At 42.6% G+C, this 12,749-nt stretch overlaps 2 long non-coding RNA genes across 2 annotated transcripts; both read left to right on the forward strand.

Annotated features, from left to right (window-relative positions):
* The first annotated feature begins 1,541 nt into the window (after positions 1-1,541).
* On the forward strand, positions 1,542-5,906 carry LOC141095962 (uncharacterized). The gene is made up of 5 exons (XR_012233524.1): positions 1,542-1,610; positions 3,089-3,139; positions 3,767-3,802; positions 5,064-5,132; positions 5,794-5,906. It is a non-coding gene; the product is annotated as an uncharacterized lncRNA (long non-coding RNA).
* Positions 5,907-8,081: 2,175 nt separating this feature from the next.
* LOC141095963 (uncharacterized) lies at positions 8,082-8,846 on the forward strand. The gene is made up of 3 exons (XR_012233525.1): positions 8,082-8,147; positions 8,454-8,492; positions 8,767-8,846. It is a non-coding gene; the product is annotated as an uncharacterized lncRNA (long non-coding RNA).
* Positions 8,847-12,749: the final 3,903 nt, after the last annotated feature.

Raw genomic sequence — 12,749 nt, forward strand, 5'->3', positions numbered from 1 at the left:
CCCCTTCACTCCCCACTAATGATACATAAATAACATTTTAATTCCTCCCGCGGTGTATGTAATTGTGCTCGGTCCAGGCCGATGGGTGAGGCTTATTGTCCATCTCCACCCCCCTCTCCTCTGCTTGCTGTACGTATTCTTTTCTGTGAATATCACAGATCGCTTATAGTTACCGCATGTGCGCATTCAAATGGCCTCTCGATCGTACGCAGTATGTTTTGCCCAACTGTGGGCAAAGCTTAAAATCATTATTGCACATGCGCCGGCATACACCATGGCTTTCTATGGCTCGGAAGTATGCAAATATACTTGCTGGCCATAGAACGCAATCGTGCATGCCGAAGCATGCGCAATACTGTTTTTCGGCTTTGCCTACAGTTGGGTAAAGCACACTACGCATGCGCGAGGGACCATTTGAAAACGCACGCACGATAACTCAAAACGAACGCAGGAATTACCCAAAAGGAATGCGTAGAGCAAGCCAGGAGGGGGCGAGAGACGGGCAATAAGCTACGCCCATCGGACCGGACTGAGCATATTTACATACACCGCGGGAGGAATAAAAACGGTATTTATGTATCATTGGTGAGGAGTCAAGCGGTATCAAAAGTACTAGTTTAATGCCTAGGTGACACTAAATTGAATGATATTTTTACTTGATATCCCAAAAAAGTGACAGATTCCCTTTAAATGCTGGGAAATCATCTTACAATCTGCAGTGACAGTGCGCTCTGCTCTGTTGCCGTTGAGAGAGCGCAGTGCTTTGTGCACATCACGGCTGATAACTTTTATCTGTAGGCTTCCTAAGTATCAATTCTTTTAATCAGAACTTTATTTTTTCATTTCAGCTGCTTTGATTCCATTGAAACACTTGCATCGCTTAGTGAAGTGCCACTGTCGTAAGTAACTGGTGTAATCATGGTCCACAACTTTCAATGGTTTTGTCCCCAGTACCTTTTAACAATGAGACATGGATGCAATCAGAGGTGTAACTTGAACTTCTTGGGCTTCAATGCAAATTATTCAACAGGGCCCCACAGCTACTATAACCAGTTGTAATAGTGATGAATATATATGTGGCAGATGAGGGTGTCCCAATGCATGTGAGGAGATCACACATGGCAGACACGGAGGCCTCAAGTAGACCCCTAGCTGCAATGTCAATCAATCAGCACCCTATGATCGATTTGCGTGGGGGCTGATGGCCATACAAAGTGTCAGTCGCCGTTTTAAAGCCCTTTTTAATACTGCTATCATATATCACAGCAGTATTTAAAGGGTTAAATTGATGCTAAAACGGCTATCTCCAATTGTATCAGGTACTGTGGGTGCCAGATATGTAACAGAGCCATCACTGGTGGTTCAGGGGGCAGACTTTACTTTTGAGCCTGCTCCATACAGAGATAGTGCGCCCTCAATAAGGGGTTAATCTGGGCTCTTCATTCATCACATCTTACCCCAATCTTTATATAACCCTGTGTTATCTGGATGTCAAAGTAGATTATATATGATTTACATGACTTATTTTATGTTTCCAATAGTGATAAAGAAGAGAGTGAGGAGGAACAGGTGAAAACATCTTGTGAGAGTGAGGATTGGAGTGTGATTGGGTAAGTGGAGAGTGTGAGGCTAAATATATATTGGGGGATATATACATACAATATGGAACATTATATAGTTATAGTTATGGCACTTTCAGTCATTTGGTATAAAACATGGCTGCATATATGTCTATGTATATGCAATGATAACTGATGGAGGAGCCAAAATCAAAAGACAAATGAGGTCAGATCCTTTGTTCATGAGCATTTCTGTTCCATCTACAAAGTTGTTCTCCATTTTTATCCCTCAATTCTATAAAATTCCTTGCAGGCGTGCGACATCTTTTTTTTTCTCTCTTACTTTTTGATGAGGCTTTGTTTGAAAATCCCAGTGCATGCTGGGATACTTAGACAAAACATCATTAGGGGAGAAGCTTCGGTCACTTCCCTAACCTCTGCACTATCCCTGAAATGAAGCATTAGTAGTGACCTTCATTTCAGGGGCTTGGCTGTTCACTGTGCAATGTGCACTGTGTGCTGCGCGCAGACTGTGCTTTCTTGTCAAATCAGAAAAGTAGTAAAGAGCCGGCAACAGATCAGAGCGCACTGTCAATTCACTTTGTAAGATGAATATTTGGCTAGTAAAGAGGAGCACCAACCACCCTCAAGTTACGCTTTTAAAGGTAATCTGTCACCATGTTTTATGTAAAAATATCATTCAATTTAGTGTCACCTCTGCATTATACAAGTACTTTTGATACCCTTTCTCTACTCACCAATAATATATAAATATTGTTTTTATTCCTCCAGCGGTGTATGTAAATATGTTCTGTCTAGTCTAATGGGCTGGACTTATTGTCCATCTCCACCACTCCTCCTCTGCTTGCTGTTGGTATTCTTTTCTGTGACTATCACAGATCGCTTAGAGTTACCGCGTGTGCGCAGTATGCTTTGCCCAAATGTGGGCAAAGCATAAAGTCGTTATTGCACATGCGCTGGCACACACCATGGCTTTCTATGGCCCGGAAGTATACAAGTATGCGCAATATTGTTTTTCGGCTATTCCCACAGTTGGGCAAAGCACACTGCGCATACGCGAGAGGCCATTTGAATGAGCATGCGTGGTAACTGTACGCGATCTGTGATATTCACAGAAAAGAATACGTACATCAAGCAAAGGAGGGGGGGTGGAGACGGAAAATAAGCCCCACTCATCGGACCAGATCGAGCATATTTACATACATCGCGCGAGGAATAAAAAGGTATTTATGTATCATTAGTGAGGCGTGTCAAGGGGTATCAAAAGTACTTGTATAATGCATAAGTGACACTAAATTGAATGATATTTTTACATGATATCCCAAAAAAGTGGTGACAGATTCCCTTTAAATGCTGGGAAATCATCTTACAATATGCAGTGACAGTGCGCTCTGCTCTGTTTCCGTTGAGAGAGCACACTGCTTTGTGCACAACACGGCTGATAATGTTTATCTGTAGGCTTCCTAAGTGTCAATTCTTTTAATCAGAACTTTATTTTTTCATTTCAGCTGCTTTGATCCCAATGAAACACTTGCATCGCTTAATGAAGAGCCACTGTCGTAAGTAACTGGTGTAATCATGGTCCACAACTTTCAATGATTTAGTCCTCGGTACCTTTTAACTATGAGACATGGATGCAATCAGAGGTGTAACTTGAACTTCTTGGGCTTCAATACAAATTATGCAACAGGGCCCCACAGCTACTATAACCAGTTGTAATAGTGATGAATATATATGTGGCAGATGAGGGAGTCCCAATGCATGAGAAGATCACACATGGCAGACAAGGAGGCCTCCAGTAGATCCCTAGCTGCAATGTCAACCAATCAGCACCCTCACCCTACGATCGCTTTGCGTGAGGGCCGATTGCCATACAAAGTGTCAGTCGCCGTTTAAAAGCCCTTTTTAATACTGCTATCATACATCACAGCAGTATTTAAAGGGCTAAACTGATGCAATCACGGCTAGCTGCAGTTGCATCAGGTACTGTTGGATGCCACAGGTGGTTCAGGGGGCAGACTTTACTCTTGAGCCCACTCCATACAGAGATAGTGCGCCCTCAATAAGGGGTTAATCGGGACATTTCATTCAGCATTTCCTACCCCAGTCTTTATATAACCCTGTGTCATCTGGATGTCAGATTAGATTATATATGATTTACATGACTTATTTTTTGTGTCCAATAGTGAAGAAGATGACAGTGAGACTTGGAGTGTGATTGGGTAAGTGGAGAGTGTGAGGCTAAATATATATTGGGGGATATGTACATACAATATGGAACATTATATACTTATAGTTATGGCACTTTCAGTCATTCGGTATAAAACATGGATGCATATATGTCTATGTATATGCAATGATAACTGATGGAGGAGCCAAAATCAAAAGACCAGTGAGGTCAGATCCTTTGTTCATGAGCATTTCTGTACCATCTACAAAGTTTTTCTCCATTTTTATCCCTCATTTCTTTAAAATTCCTTCCAGGCTTGCGACATGATTTTTTTTCTTACTTACTTTTTGATGACGCTTTGTTTGAAAATCCCAGTGAATGCTTGGATATTCAGACAAAACATTATCAGGGGGCAGAAATTGCGGTCATTGCCCCAGCATCTGCACTATCCCTGAAACTAAGCATTAGCAGTGACCTTCATTTCAGGGGCTTGGCTATTCACTGTGCAATGTGCACTGTGTGCAAAGACTGCGCATTCTCACCAGTTCAGATCAGTAGTAATGAGCCAGCAACAGATTAGAGCGCACTGTCATTTCACATTTTAGGATGAACACTTAGCTTGTAGAGAGGGGCACCAGCCGCCCAAAAGTTATGCCTTTAAATGCTGGGAAATTGTATTGCAATGTGCAGTGACAGTGTGCTCTGCTCTGTTGCTGGCGAGAGAGCGCACTGCTTTGTGTATATCACGTCTTATAACTTTAATCTGCAGGCTTCCTAAGTATCAATTCTTCTAATCAAGAGGGCCCCTCAGCTACTATAACCATTTGTAATAGTGATAAATATATATGTGGCAGATGAGGGTGTCCCAATGCATGTGAGGAGATCACACATGGTGGACACAGAGGCCTCCAGTAGACCCCTAGCTGCAATGTCAATCAATCAGCACCCTACGATCGCTTTGCGAGGGGACTGATGGCCATACAAAGTGGCAGTTACCATTTTAAAGCCCTTTTTAATACTGCTATCATACATAACAGCAGCATTTAAAGGGTTAAACTGATGCAATCACAGCTAGGTCCAATTGTATCAGGTACTGTGGGGTGCCAGCTATGTAACAGAGCCATCACTGGTGGTTCAGGGGGCAGACTTTACTCTTGAGCCTGCTTCATACAGAGATAGTGCGCCCTCAATAAGGGGTTAATCGGGAGTCTTCATTCAGCATTTCCTACCCCAGTCTTTATATAACCTTGTGTCATCTGGATGTGAAAGTTGATTATATATGATTTACATGACTTATTTTATGTGTCCAATAGTGAGGAAGACGAGAGTGAGGAGGAACAGGAGGAAAACTCTTGGGAGTATGAGAGTTTGACTTTCAGTAGGTAAGTGGAGAGTGTGAAAACTGATGGAGGATGGAGGAGCCGAAAACAAAAGACCAGCGAGTTCAGATCCTTTATTCATAAGCATTTCTGTACCGTCTACAAAGATGTTTTCCTTTTCTATCCCTCAATTCTATAAAATTCCTTGCAGGCGTGCGACATCTTTTTTTTCTTACTTCCTTTTTGATGACGCTTTGTTTGAAAATCCCAATGCATGCTGGGATACTCAGATATAACATCATCAGGGGGCAGAAGCTGAGGTCACTGCCCCGGCCTCTGCACTATCCCTGAAATGAAGCATTAGCAGTGACCGTCTATATCAGGGGCTGGGCTATTCCCTGCGCAATGTGCACTGTGCTCTGCTCACAAAGACTGCCCTTTCTCGCCACATCAGATCAGTAGTACTGAGCTGGCAGGAAAGCAGAGCGCAATGTCAGTTCACCTTGTAAGATGAGAACCCGGCTTGCAGAGATTAGAACCAGCCGCCCAGAAGTTACGCCTTTAAATGCTGGCAAATTGTCTTACAATGTGCAGTGACGGTGCGCTCTGCTCTATTGCCGGCGAGAGAGCACACTGCTTTGTGCACTTCACGGCTGATAACTTTTATCTGTAGGCTTCCTAAGTATCAGTTCTTCTACTCAGAACTTTCTTTTTTTCATTTCAGGTGCTTCGGATTCTATAAAACAATTTCACGGGTTTCTGAAGAGCTACTGCCGTAAGTAACTGGTGTAATCATGGTCCACGACTTTCAATGTTTGTAGTTCTCAGCTACTTTTCACTATGAATTAGAGTCAGTAATGAGCGGTCATAGAGGAGCGCTTAGGAAGCAACCCAGGGGCAGACTAGGATGTCAGGTCTCCACCGCAGCTCCAGCCGAAAGCCTCCGATGGAGGATAGGAGCAGTGAGAAAATGGAAAACGGTCTTAGGAGCGCAGGAAAAAGACTCAGACGAGAGATGAGGTTAAACCACTACGCGTTTCGACGGAGGATCCGTCTTCATCAGGTAGAATCTCGTCTGAGTCTTTTTCTTGCGCTCCTAAGACCGTTTTCCATTTTCTCAACACTTTTTACTATGAGACATAGATGCAGTCAGAGGTTTAACTTGAACTTCTTGGGCTCCAATGCAAAATATGTAATAGGGCTCCTCAGGTACCATAACTATTTGTAATAGTGATGAATATATATGTGGCAGATGAGGGTGTCCCAATGTTATCCATCAAGTACGAACTTTCATCGCTGCATTTGCATTAATACTGGAAAAAAAATGAATACGGTATATATTTTCGAATTAGTCTGATAAGCTAACGTTAAAATAATTTCTAACACTTTTTCTGTTCAGAGAATTATCAAGTTTCCAGGGTTAATCCATTGTTCATTTCAGGCCTCTCTATGTCGTAACGCATTGGTTCCCATTACACAATTACCCTACACTTGTCTGTCTAAAGGGGTAAACATATGTCAGAAAGGAGGTAATGGCGAGAATGAGAGAAAAGGGACAATAAATGGATAGTTATGGCACTGTCAGTCACTTGGTATAAAACATGGCTGCATATACGTAATGATAACTGATGGAGGAGCCAAAAATAAAAGACCTATGAGGTCAGATCCTTTATTTATGAGCCTTTCCGTACCCTCTATACAGTTGTTCTCCATTTCTATCCCTCCGTTCTATAAGATTCCTTGTGGGAATGTGACATCAGGGAGGGGCCTAGAGCTATTTAGGACCTGTCAGGTGACCTCCAGCTTCCGCTCCTGCAATGATCAGGGTCCAGCAGAAGAGAGAGACTTGTGCAGCTCTCCTCCTGATCGTCTCTCTCCCCGCTCCTCCTCTCAGGCCAAACATGCTCTCCTTTTTGCAGTCCATATGGCTGACACGGCTGTAGTTCTGCCCCTGTAAATGGGGATAATGAACAGAGGGTCACACACGGAGCAATAAACTATTTACTATTCACCATTCAGTGTTCCGGGGATGGGACGTCTGCTCAAAATGTGGCGAACGGCGCATGGGGCTTTTTTTTTACTTTATTTTCTGAATTCATTTATAAAAACACTGCAAATAAAAAACGAGTCTATGTTATGTGTCCAGCAGTGAGGAAGAGGAGGAAGAAGTGTCCGTGGGACATAAAACACCACAGATAGGAGAGAAAGATGGCGGCAAAGATAACACCAGACTGTAAGTAGAGAGATAGTGACATAAACAGATATTATGGGCTGTATATGATTTTAGATATTTATTAGTAACTGATGAATGACTTGTTATCACTGGGCAGAGACTGAGGAGGATATAAAACATGGATGTACATATTGGGGGCTATTGGTTTTTGGGATCCCCTATACCAGAGTTACAGTAAGCACAATTTTCTGAGCTCCTGGTCTCTTCTGATTATCGATGCCGCTCCAATGTGGCCACGGGGCACTGAAAACAGACACCAGCCCTTCTATCTTCAACCTTGGTAGTCAAAGTGGCCATCCGGAAAACTGTTTCCAGTGCCCAATGGCCAATTTGGAGAGGAAAGAAAAATATGGATTTCTCTGAAATAAAACATCGGATCGCAGACATCAATATATCATTTTATTCAGCTTTCCATGACCTGTATGCCCATATAGACGGCTTAGGAGGGTTGATCCTACTGACAGATACTCTTTAAGTCACTGCATTTATTTAGGACACAAACACAAGTATCTCTGTTTCTAATGAAAACTTTATTTTTGTCACAGGCCAGAAGTAAAGACTGCGTGCGCCGACACAAAGCCGATCCCGTAAGTAATAAGAGCGATCGTGGCTGCATTTACTCTAACGAGACCTTGGGCTTTAGATCGATGACGTCACATTGTGACATAAGCGCAGGACGTTACACAGGATAATATCGCTGTATATATCCTCATAGACTGATCACAATGATAATATGAACTGTCTGGGTCTCAATTTGTTTGTTTGGATTTTTTTTTCAGATGCAAACGTAAATGGTGGATGCCAAAATGTTTCAGGAGGACGAACAGGAGCCAGGTCAAAAACAGGTAGGTACCTTAACCTCTCCCCACTAATGGACACGTCCTTATGTCCTAATTGCTGTCTTCTAGATGCAAAAGTATTCAATCATTCGTCCTGGCAGGAGATCAGTCCCATGCAAATGCTTGTGAAAGTGCTATTTATACAATGAGCTAATAATCAGTAATGACATCTATCCATATATCTGTATCATGTAGAAATGTGTAGGAAAGACATTATGTTTATTGTCTGTGTCCTTATGGGACCAGGACTTGTTCCCGATAATTATTTTATAAGGTATTTATTTGTGATCATTTCTTCTATTTCTCCATCAGCAAAAGTGACAGCAGCAAAAAAGTGCAACGTCCACCAAAGTAAGGAAAAGCTTCCCCCATTGTTGTATGTGACATGTTGTGACACTGAGGCTCCTGATATTAGGGGTAGATACACTTTGTGTCTTCCCTTTATATCTTTATACTATATTGTATATTTTAATGGAAGAAGCCAATATATAAATGTCTATCCATACGTCCCATAGTGAGAGAAAAGCATTTCCCTTCTCAGTTCCCGACGTCTAAACTCACTAACCCTCTCACCCTTTCTTCTCCCTTCTAAACGCTATTTACCAATTCTTTGTCTTCCTCTTAGGGTCCTCAGACCATTTTTATGCTGCTTCGGGATCACAACAACAGATTAAAAAAAAAAAAAAAAAAAAAAGGTAATTATGGAGACACAGGGGCAGAATGGAGACTTGGGGTCAGAATGTGACAGTGAGACACAGGAGGGGGCAGAAAGTGAGACACAAGGGCAGAATGTGAGACACAGGAGGGGCAGAATGTGAGACTCGGGGGCAGAATGTCATAGTGAGACAGGGGTCCCCAAAAATTTTGCCAGTATGGGGCCCTGAAATTCCTAGTGGCAGCTCTGTATAGGAGGATGACGTCACAGTCACATTGCGATATTCAATATCAGGAATGATCTAACTTCGTTTCTTGAGCTCCACATCTAGGAGTCCTGCCAGCTGCTTTAATAATATTTTTCCTGTTTCATCATCCTATCGTTGAGCCGAGTTTTCCCTTCTGGCTTATAAAGTGCCAAAGTACCGGTGGTGCGCATGTGCGGGACAGAAGGACAGGCTGCATCCCCAGCTGTATCTAGAGCAGCGGCCCTTGTGGTCATGTGATGAGACTCCCTTCCATGTAAGACTCCGGTCACATTGTCTGACGTCACACGCTGCATGCCTTGTTCAGGGGGTTGAGAACTGATCCGAAACTCTAACCATAGCATACATCAATAAAGTCTGGCTCTTTATATAAGCACATATTTTTTACTGCTCTATTAGCCAGTTTGTGCCGAAACAAGCACAAGCACCAGGGTTGGTGTCATGTCTGACGTAGGATAGTCCATGAGTATACAACATATACTGTATAGTTAGAGCTATTCAACTGCCTATTACTCCATGATATTTCCATCATTCTCTATGTCCACTTTCTTGCCTATACTGACTCAGATCTCTTGATATGCACTTATATCATGTTTCAGGTGATATTTACGTGCACTTTTGAGCTGTTCATATATTGAGTTACCTTTATAGCCTGGACCACTACACAACCATTTATGTAATGCGTTGCCTCCTGCTGTGTGTCGTCATCCACTGCATGACGCACTTTTTAATTTGTTATGCATGTAACCTTTATGATCTACTAAATTATTATTTTTTTTTTACACAAAGCGCCACCACTCAAGATCTTTAAGTGATCCCCTTCTGTACAACCCGACCACCAGATGGCCGCCTGCATTCAGGAGAAGGGGAGACGCAGGCACGGCGCTTCTTTGACCCACATTAAGAATGTGTCGGAGTGGGGCTGGGACTGCCAGCTGCTTCCTCCATTACGATGCTTGTCCCTGCACAGGAGTCCAGAGAATCATTGACTGCAACAACCCATGGAGGCTCTGCTGATGAGGCAGACAGGTTGTTGAGGCACACTTAAAGCCATGACGATTCTTCAGTAGGTCTTCTGCGAAGATTGGCCGTCAGGTACCCCATGTGTGACTACCACTTCTGAAGGAAGAAAGGACGGCAGACAAGCAGGAGCAGGGATCATCCAATGAAGAAGTTCTCCAGGTACAGATACTCCTTCCGGTCCTTGCTAGCTTTTTATCCCCTTAACAGATGGTCAGAAGAAAACCCTACTGCCAAATGATCCCATTATCACTTGGCAGCAGATTAATATTCCCCCCAGCTGTACACTTGACACAGGTCATAACTTTGATGGAATCTAAGCCTGTTACCGATTAACCAATCTGCCCACATTTAGGTGGAAAAAACAATCATTTGGGGCAGAAGATGTCTTCCAAAAATGATCTGTCATTAGCTTTCCTTTGGGATGCTTATAATCTTATATGGATCTCTCTTTACTGAGAACATTTCTAAATACATCAACGAGTGATTAAAACTTGTGATGGAAAGTTCGCCCTCTTATCTACACGGCACAGCAGACTTATTACCGAAGATGAATGTGTTATACACCGATGATGCCATGATGCTTGTGAGGTGCATCCGGCACTTTAATGGCTTGTATTCTGCTTCTTATTTATTATCTATTGCCAATGTTGAACAAAATAAGGCAGAACTGGTTACTCAACATTTGGATCTTGTGCTCCCTCACTTTTTTTTTGTATTTAATGTGCCTTTCTACCTACCACTTGGGAGCTCAGCTATGGGGGCTGTGGGAGCGGGACCCTTTACTGTCAGATCATCACTCATCAGTGGTATCATCTTTTAGGCATGCAGAATTCACTTTAGGACCCTTGAATGTGAGTTATACCCAGCGTCCAATAATCTGTGTTTTGGCCAACCACCGGTCATATACTCTGTGGTTCCTTCCTGTATTCACAAAGCTTGAGTTGACGATATGGAGAAAAATCACCCTGCCTGACATATGTATTGTTACTGAGATTAGTATAGACATTTCTAGGCAAGCGAACCTAACAATGCTTATTTTTTCCCTTCTTTTTTATAGTCATCAGATACAAGAGAGCAATGGACCATCACTGGAAGAGAACAGAAGAGCTGGACATTGTCATTTGAATATTTCAATAAATAAAAACTTTTATCACATTAAATTATGTATCTGAGTTCAGTCCAAATATTTCCTGATATTTTGGGGGAGATGATGATGCAAGAAAACTGAATGAACACATATAGTAGTCATGACATTCAAACTTAGACAAAAACTGGTTAAATAAGCAATATAATACATTTCCTAATTAATTAATTAAAGCAAGTTTTAGCAAATTTGTCTGATTTTAAAAGGAACCTGTCAACAAATACAGATAAAAACAGTATTTACTTGCACTCAAAGTGATAATCTGCAGGTAAATCCTGTTTTAAACATTATTGCGAATATTGCATAATTGAATACAAGGGCGGTGTGATATCAGCACTATAAGTGCATTTACTCTCCCTAAGTCCACTTGCACATGTTTGGTGAGTTTTTTACCTCAGTATTTGTAAGCAAAAACCAGGAGTGAAATAGTCAGAGGAAAAGTATAATAGAGACACGTCACCACTTCTGGTTTTGGCTTACAAATTCTGATGTAAAATAAATGTACCAAATACTCTACGTCTTCACGTGGCATCAAAGAGTAAAATCATTACAGCAGAAAAGGCTGCAATGTTACTGTTTCTTACAAGTTAGATACGTACAGACATCGCAGCCTGGCAGTAGGAGCATATGGTGCAGCAGAGAATCACCTGCACTATAGTCAGGTAGCAAGTGGGGAGGAGTAACAATTTCTATAGAAAAAAGTGCTACACCTGGGATTTAGCTAATGTCATGAAGAAATATGCTGAGCCAGTGTGTAAGGACTCTTACACCGAACAAACTCATGCCTGAGTGTGAGCGGCTGATATGCATTTGTAAGGGGGGGGACAGGACTGTAGTCATGACCTGAAATACTGTAACAACGATGTCCAGTCCTTCCCCTACAGAAAACTGAATTCTTCCCTTCAGAATACCGGCATCTCCAACTCCAGACTTCCCTGGGCACTTCTCAGACGACGACAGTCCCTTCTTCAGGCTCCCCTAGTAACGGAGACACAGTCCGGGTATACTTGAACACTCTCTTTACTTAATACTTCACATGTTATATCCACAGTTGGCACATCATGATATTCACTTGGTTGCTCATCTTTCACTTTCTGGCTGTCACTTCTGTGCAGTACACGCCCAGACCTGACAGTCCTAGACTACTCCTGGTTCCTTCCTGGCCTGACCTCGCCATGATGACAATTCCTTCTGTCTGTTTCGCCCCAGACTCGAAATCATCAGTCACCAGATTTGGTTGCCTCTGGAAAAGCATCTGACTCATCTGTACCGAACTCGTTAAAGCTTCGACTTCCTTCATCTCCTCAGTCCAACCGACTCCTGCCCTAAAAGCATCTGCCCATGCGATACGTCGCCACATTTTTCCTTTCCTGCACTGGCCCACTGCTATGACACACAGTGGCCATGAGCAATGTGGGCTGCAGCACTTTAACGTTACATAGCTGCCGAGCTGTCCGGGCCTGTAGCCCATGTGGACACTTGGGTGTTATGATTGGGTCACCGAGGAGGAAAACAAAACCA

Source organism: Dendrobates tinctorius, unplaced genomic scaffold (genome assembly GCF_039654945.1).
Source record: "Dendrobates tinctorius isolate UK_male_01 unplaced genomic scaffold, ASM3965494v1 ptg000070l, whole genome shotgun sequence".
Lineage (NCBI taxonomy): Eukaryota > Metazoa > Chordata > Amphibia > Anura > Dendrobatidae > Dendrobates > Dendrobates tinctorius.